We start from the raw sequence: 11180 nt of genomic DNA on the forward strand, positions 1-11180 counted from the left end.
AAGGACTTAGAGTTAAGGCACATTATATGAGTTCTTCATGATAACTGCTCGTAGGTGATAACTGGATTTGACTGCTTTGGTCTTTATTTATCTCACCTGTATTACAAACCCCTGAAAAGGAGAGCTAAATCCAAGTAAAGAAAAAAAAAAAAAAACTGAATCCATTACAAAATTGATCAACTTTCTCACCATACTTCTTTAAATCAAAAAGTTCAATTTATAAAGAAAATCATTATCCTGATACTTTCATTTTTCCAATTGTCCATCTTAGTCATAGAAATACGAGCATTTTCCCCAGCGAAATTATTGCTAGATTAAAATTCACCGAGGAGAAATCTGTCTAGTCATATTAAAGTAACTGTGCACAGCTATTGAAAAAAAAATTCTATTGGAATGCAGATGATTAAACTGGCAGAGAAATATATGCAGTATTTTGAGTGTTTGTATATTTTAAATTGTGATAAATATTAAGGATGTTAAGGGACAATCATCCTTACAACACACAAATTAAAACAATCAATTGTGTTAGATATCAGAGAAATATTAAAAATATCCCTCCTTTGTTTAAATATAGAACTTGACATTTATTCAACCAATTTATTTGACAAGATTGATTAAACATAATCTGACACCGTTTAGGCATAAATTCATGACATATAAATCTGACTTTGTGTGTGTGTGCGTGTGTGGAGAGAGCACCAACTAGAAATATAAATGAAGTGCATTTTTAAAGTCTGTGTGTTTAACTATTTATGAAACAAAAACCGCTTTGTATATGTATTAATGAAATTGTTTTCTCCCTGTAAAGAAGGTGTAATCAAAAAAATGAATGTAAAACAGTTCAGGAAGGAAGAACCATAACCCCTTTTTCTTTTCTTTTTAGTTCTCTTGGTAAAGCTAGTTTGAGTCCAGTCAGGATCAGCATATTCTAAGATAACAATATAGCAACCGAGCATGAGATTTGCATCTCCACTTTAGATTTTTCATTCTTGAACCTCTTTTTGCCTTATCAGTACAGCTACCAAAGGGCTTAGCAAATGCTGCTGGAGTGGAATCTTTCACTGCATTTCAGACTGAAAATGTAATTGTTCATGTCCATTTCCAGCAGCAAGCCATGTCTGCAGACTTGCGATAAATCCAAGCAAAGAACAGGACAGACTTGAGGATGTATGCAAATAAAATATTAACCTACATCTGCAAGAGTTAATGTAGGAAATTCTATTATAGATATTATGTACAAAACTTATTTTCATTTGTGCTTTACATTGAATGGCCTCATCAAACTGAAAAATATCGAACCTGCATTTCAAGTAATATAGGTCACTTTAAACATGCTTAATATTACTATGCTATTGGCAAATTTATTTCTGTCATTTAGATCAAAGGCATGTATTTGCTACATTTCCATGCCTGCTTTTCAAATATACTGCCATTCTTTCTTCCCTCGACAAATGTAAACTTAATGCTTGTAATCCTACAGAATATAGAAAATAACAAAACTAAATTATATAAATGATCTTATTTTCCTATTTTCCCCAAAACAATATTTATATCTTTGTGCAATTGCATTATTACTTGCTTATCCACACTGCTTTAATTTATTTTAATGACATTATAAGAAAGCAATATGTTTATATCATATTTATTACATTATATTATGTATATTATATTATATTATATTATATTATATTATATTATATTATATATATTATATGGAAATAATGGATAATAATTTTAAAAAGAAGGAAAAATCTAAACTTACCAGATTAAAACATATCGCTTTTAAATGTAATGAGAAAAATTCGATCTCTGAATAAAAGAACTATAAACTGTAATAAAAACTATTAAGAAAAATCAATGGGAAGTAGATATATTGTGACCAACTCCAGGGAATTATTCAATTTTGTGTATATGCTGAGTTAATTAAAAAAATGTGATTCTTTTGATTATAAAGCAGAAAAGAAGAAGAAGAAGAAAGAAGAAGAAGAAGAAGAAGAAGAAGAAGAAGAAGAAGAAGAAGAAGAAGAAGAAGGAAGAAGAAGGAAGAAGAAGAAGAAGAAGAAGAAGAAGAAGAAGAAGAAGAAGAAGAAGAAGAAGAAGAAGACAGAGGCGGAGGAGGAGAGGAAGAGGAAGGGAAGAAGAAAAAAGGGAGAAAAAAGCAACAAGTCAATTGGATTATCTCCAGAAAGGAAGTAGAAGCTGCAATCAGGATAAAATGAAATACCAAGTTTCATCTGAAATGTCTTAAATAACATTTGGAAGTGTCTTAAAAACAAAATTTTCTATAGCTTCTTCTACATTATCAAATACTGGAAACATAAAGGATCCCCCCCCGCCCCCTTTGGAAAGTTAGTGTTGTGTTTTTGATAATAGGAGATTAACAAAATGTTTTTCTACTTACTGTAAAAGATTGATGCTTCATATCACAGAAAGAAAATGTATTTGAACTAAGAGTACAATTATCAGTTTATTTACAACTGTTTGTATAGTTGGCATTTACTAAGGTATTTTTTCTAAACATCATTTTCATCCAGATAAGTTGCCATTTTTCTTATTTTTCTAAGGTTTTGTGTTGAGGCTATGTTCGTTGTGCTGTTAACACCAAGTACAGCCGATCTGGTGTCACCATTACTCTTTATACCTATGAAGATTGCAAAGTGTATGGAAAGAAACATTTCCTTTTATTTATCCCTTATAGATATTATTTTTGATGCTGTCTACAGATGTGGCTGTTTTACTAGTTAGAAAATTGTAAGACTACATTCCTATAAAGAGCAGCTCTTTTGAAATCATAAATGGGAAATAATCACTTTTTCATTTTGATGTATAATATTGATAAGTAGGATGATAAAACAGCTTCATTGGAGATGTAGGAGTCTGTGTATATTGTTGAGACACAAATATATTAGTTTGGTTTAATACTGTAATGTTTACCTTTTCAGAAGGGTCTAGATAGATCACATGGAGGCAGAATTAACACAACAATCTGAAGTGCAAAATGATTGGGTTTGCAGACCATCTTCAAAACCTACTTTATGGCATGGGGTAAGTTAATCAGCCTCCCTGTGTATCAATTTCCTGGACGATAAGACTGATAAGATTTATGCCTTGAAAGTTTTAATGAGTTTTGGAGTGATTTAAATGATACATGATATATTCAACCAACATGACTCAAACAGCATTGAATTCACATATTTGATTAGATGGCTGACATGAACCCTACATGACAACTCAAAATTAATTAGATTTTTTCTTCATTGAAACTTACCCATTCTTTTAAGTAGTTGTACTGTTTTACATTTCCTGAAGTTAAAATAAATACTTCCAATGTGGTAGACAGATAAAAATGTGTAGATTATGGTACTCTGCAAAGGACTGTTAATAAAAATCAAGATTAATGATTAATAAAGAATCCTGATAATAATTCTCAACAAGCACATTTTTTGTTGGGAACTATTAGAGTTGCCCCTTTCCTGCAAAAAGAAAAAAAAGAGGAGGAAACAGAATTACATCCATAGAACATGTATTTTATATTTTCCATAATTTTTTGTGTTGTGGAACTTAAGAGTAAAACATACGAAAGGGGTACAAAGCCCACATTATGAAATTTATATAATTCAGCCAAAGTAATCATCTTTTCCATCTCATCTTAAAGATGACAGCAAAAATAATCAGGTAAAGATGCAGAGATCAATAATCCTGGCTGAGAGAACACTATCTTCAAAGGATTAGAGGCTAGCTAGGGCATTATAGTTCAGCAACTTTTGGATATAGACTATAAGGATATAGGACCCATGGTAACAGAGAGGATTATAGAAATAAGAAGCTATCAGATTATTTGTATGTCATCCATTAAGGGAAGCAAACTGTCAGTTTTACTCCAGAACCATCACTCTGAACTTCAGTGTAGAAAATGGAATAAATTCAGATGTGAAGATACCACTGTAGAGACATTCTTAGTAATCTGCCTAAGAGATGATGAAGAACCCACAACACTGGATAATGAAGGGTAGAATTGACTAGACTTGATTGACGAAAGAAAAGGACAGCCACGAGACTCTAGACTAGTGTCATTCGGTAGTTATGGTGGCCCAAGACTCAGGAGAGAAATCTTAGGTGGAGACGTCATATTAGAAATTAGCAATGGTTTTAATGTTCAAATAAGAATTTAGTTTTGATCACATCGAACAGTGTTATACACTTCGTATATATATGTATGTATATATATAGGCCACTACCTTTTTCAGTTGCAATGATTAATCAGTTTTATTAATTAAATAATTTTAAATATTTTGAAAAATATCAAAAAATATTACTCCCTTCTATAAGTTTTATTTTTACATTGCCCTTGCATCTTTATTTCAGTGCCGAATTAGCTTAGATTTCTTTAATCTTACCTTTTCTGTCTACACCCACCATGCAATTCCTAAAGTTGATACATTCTTATATAAAAGATAAGGTTTCCTAGCATCAGGATAATTATGGTTATTTTGATCACTGGAGTACCTCAAATATGTGGACAGTGATACATTTTATGAAGTAAATTATTAATATTTTTAAGTTTTTAGGCCAACAGGCAGCCATGACATTTTATTATAGCATTTTAGATTAGAGGCTGGGAGATTATATACTTATGCAGCTGTGTGCGTGTTGTTTTGGTTCCTTATAGTCTACGATTAGATAATAGATTTACTACTTGACCAGATTTTCTGAAAAGGGTTGCTTTATTAACAGTTGTGAAATGTGATTTTTATTTTTAAGCCACAGTTGGCAAATACCTCCTTTCTGAACTAGATTCCTGCAGTTCTGAATTCCATTAAAGAATGCGTTTAGAGGTTTCATAACTTTCTCTCCAGGGGATTATTAAATTGTGTTTATTATCATTACCATAATACATATCAATTAAAAATCTATGCCTCTATAAAAAGCCATTTGAGAAATCACAGACCTTTTATATAAAAAAGGAAAATATATTATGACATATTAAACTTCTGATGCATGGGTAAGAACTACACAGTAATTACAGAGGGACAATTTAAAGCTGACCTGTGCACACAAATACAGGACTACTAAACATTGTCTGAAAAAAAACATTACACAGGATCTTTGTTCACTTATTTCTTTATTAAATGTCTTTGTTTTGCTCTTATTAAAAAATAAATTTTTACTAAAACCTTAACAGAGAAAACTTATAAGAAAAACTTATCAGAGAAGCCCTCACTCTCACAATCTACATTTCTTGCAATAAGGCAGAAAATCCAACATTATTGGATCTAATTGGCCAAAATATTAAGCTCCCAAAGGGAATTTTTCTCCTTCATTATCTAATCTTGCAAGCTTTTTCTCTGCATTCAGCTCAGTCATGTCTAATCCTTAGTGAGCACAACATCTGTGAACTTGATAAGTCTTCTTAATGATGCCAAATCTGTGGCAAATGACCCACACATTTCAAATAATATTCACATAAGCTAAGAATAAAAGTAATTTATCCTTTTGTCTGGAACAGGTGTTTCTGGAATGACTTTCAGTAAGGCATGCTTCGGTTTGATTCCCACAGCTGTGAGACTAGGTCCCAAGCAGGTGACAAATTGCTTATCCACTAAATTAACATTTGTCACTTTAAATAATGCAAACATGTTTCCAGTACCTCCATATCATTACCTTTATGTCATTTTGAGTGTTAATTATACAAATATGCCATCCTAGCTTTACCTTGAAAACTACTGAAGCCACCCTTTGTAACTCAGAAGCTATTGACACAAACTTAAAGAACATTCTGGGTAATTCTCAAAATGTGTTACCATTCCAGTAATGTAAAATGGCAGATGAGAAGTGTATTGTGCAATTTCTTGTTGGCTAACTTTGTACACTCACAAGGTCATATGTACTGGATTTGGGCTCTTTCTTGGGATCTAGAAACATCAGTGAAGTTTTCCGTTTCACTTTCATTTCACTTTGAGCATCGCATTCATTCCCTGCCACCCTTCTCTGATTTTCCTAGCAGAGACTACACAATAAAGAGAAAGTGACACTTAAGGAGAGATTTACAATAGATCAAACATACATACTTCAATATAACATTTACCAAATAATCCCAGTCTTTCTGCTGTTAATGTACCCTAAGAGTCTCCACATTCCATTGTTATCCTCTGCAGGAGACCCAGTCAGTGGTATTCTTGCAAGTACTCAGCACTCAGTGTTCTCAGCGAGGTGGACAGACAGCTCAACTACTTCAAGCAACTGTGATAATCCGCCTGGTAAATTTCAACAGACGGGCTGAAAAGTGCTAGAAGGCTGAAAGTGCTGAGGAATGAAATTCCCACTCCCTTGCCCTAACTCTTATTCCCCGACTGTAGTTATCAAACTATGATGTACATTGGTAAGTAAATTATGCCAACTCTCATCCCTAAGATGAATAACTAAAGTGTGTTCTTGCACACATCCCTGATGGGCCAAGTGCCCCACTTACCCGCAGATGAGCTCACTGATACCCCTAGATACTCCCTTCTCTTTGTTCTTGACATCTCCTCGCTTGGACCTGTTATCCTTTTGACCACTGACAAAGTAATTGCCAGTCAGATTCTTGTTTCAGGACTGGGAAAACCCAAATTAAGACACCCTGAATTTTTTAAAGGGAAATTAGTTAATTTTATCTTTAACACCCAAATTGTGAGTTTCTTTTTACTTATCATTTATTAAGTGAACAGATAAGTTTACTTAATACACACATACACACACACACACACACATTAATATCTATTTAGAATCTCAGATTGCTGGCAAAATAATGTATGCATACATAGCCAGATTTTTCTAACAACAACAGCAAAATACCTTTAGATATTCCTTAGTTTGATTCATTCTTTTATTTCACTCATTTTACTAAAACTTTTTGTTGTTTTTATATGGCTTCCGAGCCCACTGCAAACTAGAAATATTTCAAATTTGAATACAATAATTTATTAATAAGGAAAAGACAGCAAAATTCAAATTAAAAAAAATACAAAAGTTTCAGAGAGCAATAATTTTACAGCTCCATCAGCTAGAACAAAACTGGATGTGCCTAGGTCAGCTTATAATTACATAAACATTCATATTTTGACTATAATATTTAGAAAATTTTCAGTACTATTTTGATATTTGGAACTGTTTTGTAAGAAGTTATAAATATTTAGTATATTTTAAATGGTCAATAAAAATGTTTTGCTCCAACAACATATCCTGAAAAGTTATATAGCAGAACTCATTTTTAAAATTTAGAATAGCTAATGGTTGACTGTAGAGAAGAATAACATAAACTGCAATTTTGACAGTTTGGAGCCTATGAAATGAATTTTTCTTGTATTCATGCATGAAAAACATGAGTAAAGCAAGCGACATGGTAGTTAACACTTCTTTAGGAAGTGTTTCCAATACTTAAAACACTGTAATGATCGGTGCACCTGGGTGGCTCAGCTGGTTAAGCAAGAGACTTTAGCTGAGATCATGAACTCACAGTTAATGAATTTGAGCCCTTGACGGGCTTTTTGCTGATAGCTCAGAGCCTGAAGGCTGCTTCGGATCTTGTGTCTCCCTCTCTCTCTCTGCCCCTTCCCTGCTCGCACTCGGTCTCTCTCTCTCTCAAAAATACATAAATATTTAAAAAGTTGGAAAAAAAACACGGTAATGAGAAAACATGTTTTTTCTGAAAAAACAATTTCTCCTAATTTATTTAAGATTGTTATTTTTACTAAAAGCCTAAAAGTTTATAGTAAAATAGGGGCTTTCAAAACTCTCCCTAAAAAATAACAATAATTGAATACACAAGTGTAAAATAAGTGTTTCACTGTGAACAGAAATATAAACCAAAAGAAAAAAAAACCAGGGAATATGCATATGAAACATATTTTTATTTTTCTCTTTTATTAATTTATATACATAGTGGATCAATCTGGCAGTGGAATTTAAAATCAAATTATGGAAACATGCTGTTAATATGAGTATTGCATACAGTGAGATCCAATTCTACAACTATACCTAGGAAGAATTAATTTAGTGTAGACAGTTGTCCTTTTTTGTGCTAATATTAACATCTTCAATAATAAACATATATTATTCTTCTTACATTTGATGTCTTTTAATATAATTCAGTGATTAAACTCTTTTGCAATACATTGGGGAAATCATGTAGCATAGTTTCTAAATCCTTAAAGTGATTTTGGAACAACACTGTACTCCTCTTTTACTCAGAATATTGTATTAATTTTCCTAAAATGGAAACACCACAAGAGGATACAATCCTTTAACTGTTTGTTACACATTTTTTAATAACAAAAACCACTATTTACACATATAAATGTTGAAGTTTACATATTTCAGCTTTAGTTGAAATTAGGTGCATTTTTGAATTGACTTTAAGTTAGCTTATACATTTTATTTTCTGATGTATTTACATGGAAATATGATCACTTTCATTGTCATGTATTTTTAACATCGAATACTTACTCAAGTTATTTGATGGTTTCATTGCCCTTTGAGAAACAATATAATTTAGCACACTGTGTCAGTGCACAAGTCAGTGGACTGGTATTTCTGTAGAATGAAGAAGTTTATTCTATTGTTCCCTAGTTTCTCTTAATGCTATGGTTCTGAGAGTTTGCTCAGATTGCGGTAAGTCTCCGTGAATCTGAACACCTTTATCCACTGTGCATTCACTTGTCACTTGGACTTTTTCTTCTTCATCCCTACCCTGGAAAATCAGTGACACATCCACTCAGTACTCAAGGGGTATTGAGTCCCCCTTAATTCACAAAAAAATACCCAAAGATTTTTGTTGATTTGTACATGTTTTATGTCCATATCTAACTATAAACTCCAAGGAGGAAAACCTATGTCTTAAAGGATTAGTATTCTCTATTGTTCTTAGCATAATACTTTGCACAGAGAGGCAAGTAATATATAGAATGAATATGTGTGTTTTAATAGGCTTAATTAATTGCTTGGTTGGTAATTATGCTACAGGTAATAAGTTGCTTCCTTTTATGCTCTTCAAAAATAATGCAAATATGCTAACTGTTCAAATTTGAAAATTATTTATTTTAAAGGTATTCCAAATACGTGTAGGCACAGTTTTTATCTTTTTCATTGAACATTGCTAGAAATTGACCTAGAATTAGGACTCTGATACAACTGTTAACTGCTTCTTCTGATTTTTCTTATAGAAAGTATACATAGATACATAGCAATACTGCTTTTCAAAGGTTTGAAAGTACTACCTTTTGTTGAGTTTCATTTTTTTTTCCGTTGTTTTTTTTGTTTTGTTTTGTTTTGTTTTGTTTTTCAAAATCAGTAGAAACAAAATAAGGCAATACTTACAATAACAAAGACGCTTCATAAAGTTCTGGGCCTTCAAATACAAAAGGTGAGAAAGACAATTGTCTCTGTATATTGCATAAAAATTATCTCCTTCAGTAGCTTGCAAGTAATTTAGGAAATATATGCTCCACAAGTCGTACGGTAGAGCTGGTTGTCGGGGATAAGGTACACTACTGAAAACTTGCTAATGCTTCAATCATTTAAAAAAATATTGTCTTCAGAGGCTAGAAAGCAGAGAAGGGGCTGTTTATCACAATAATGCGATATTTTAATTAAGCAAGGAATAATAATAAATAGTAAAATCTGTGTGATTTTCTAATCCAGTGATACATTTTAGTGTATGCAAGTGCCAGGAGTCTGTGTTAAGAATTCCTAGGAATTATTCTACTCCTACACATTGAAAATCTCTGTACGTAAGGAATCAAGAATATGCATTTTGAGAAGGTCTTTGGACAATTCTAAGCCCGTGAGGATTCAGACCAACCTTCCAACTTTTTCTGCAAGTTCACTTAAGACGGGGCAGTCATGGTACAGGGCATAGAATCAATATACAATAAGCACTTGATGGAGGGTGGTCTAAATATCATAGACCTACAAATTATTCTAAGACTATAACTTTGTCCACATCAGTTAAACAAATATAATCTCATTTTCATTAGCCATTAACAAATGATGATTCTTGTTCTTATACAAATGCTATTTAATGAATGTTAGTTTCACAACATGAGAGGTACATATATTGATTTCATGTGAAAATTATGTTAACTAAAAGAATGACAACTTTTTTCATCCATTATTCATATCTTTTATTCTCAGGGTAGACTTATAAATAGTGTGTGCAAAATTCAATCACTCTATTCAGTTATCATTATTATTAGCTATTGATTTAAAATTTCTTCTTCTAGTCACATAATGTAGAGCCCAACGATCGTGAATCATAGTGGGCACCATTTTATCAAAATGATATTGCTGGCCAAGACAAGTAGTGTTTAGATGAAATTTAAATAAATTGATTATTGCTAATTCATTACCATTTTCTTCTGATCATGGGAAACTACAAATAGTTATACACAGAGAGAAAGTTATTTTTTAATGTTCATTGTTATGCTTTCTTGAAATATATACACAATTTCAAGTTTTTCATATTTCTTATTTTGAATTTTTGCAAAGTATTTGTTAAAATAAATGAATAAAAATGTCCATATGTGTGCCCTTTTTTTTTGTCTTCAAAGTAAATAATTTGTGACCTTGAACTCCTCATTCTTTGAACTGTAAAATTCTTACACATAAACAAGGACATAATTGCTTTCAGCAAGTTCTCTCCAAACCCATCTCAAATGCTATTTTATAAATGAATGCCAGAATGTTGGGATTATGAAAAATCCGCACACTTAGTTATTCGTTCATTCACCTACCCAGCCAGCAGCTCCTAGATGCCAGATTTTACATTTTAAAAGTGGGTGACATGACAGCTAAGTTAAATAGCAAAGAATGTATAGAGATCTTAATTGTTTTATATGCATACCCCAGTAATCAGATAAAACCAAACAAAAATGCATTTCTCTGCTCCAAGATTGAACAAGTTACCGAAATCAACATTTGTTCAGAATTTCTCTTTCACTCATTCATTCATTCAACACAGGCTTATAAAGTTCTTATTTCATACCATGTTCTACAAGAGGTTCTAGAGATACACAAATAAGGAGCTCAATCCTCGTGAAGACAGCATACGTGTAAATAAGTAATCAACCTATACTTCAGCCTGCAAAAATGATAAATATTGCTGTGACACTCTAATAAAGTAATATTTTGAATATATTGATGGT

Source organism: Neofelis nebulosa, chromosome 3, assembly GCF_028018385.1.
Source record: "Neofelis nebulosa isolate mNeoNeb1 chromosome 3, mNeoNeb1.pri, whole genome shotgun sequence".
NCBI lineage: Eukaryota > Metazoa > Chordata > Mammalia > Carnivora > Felidae > Neofelis > Neofelis nebulosa.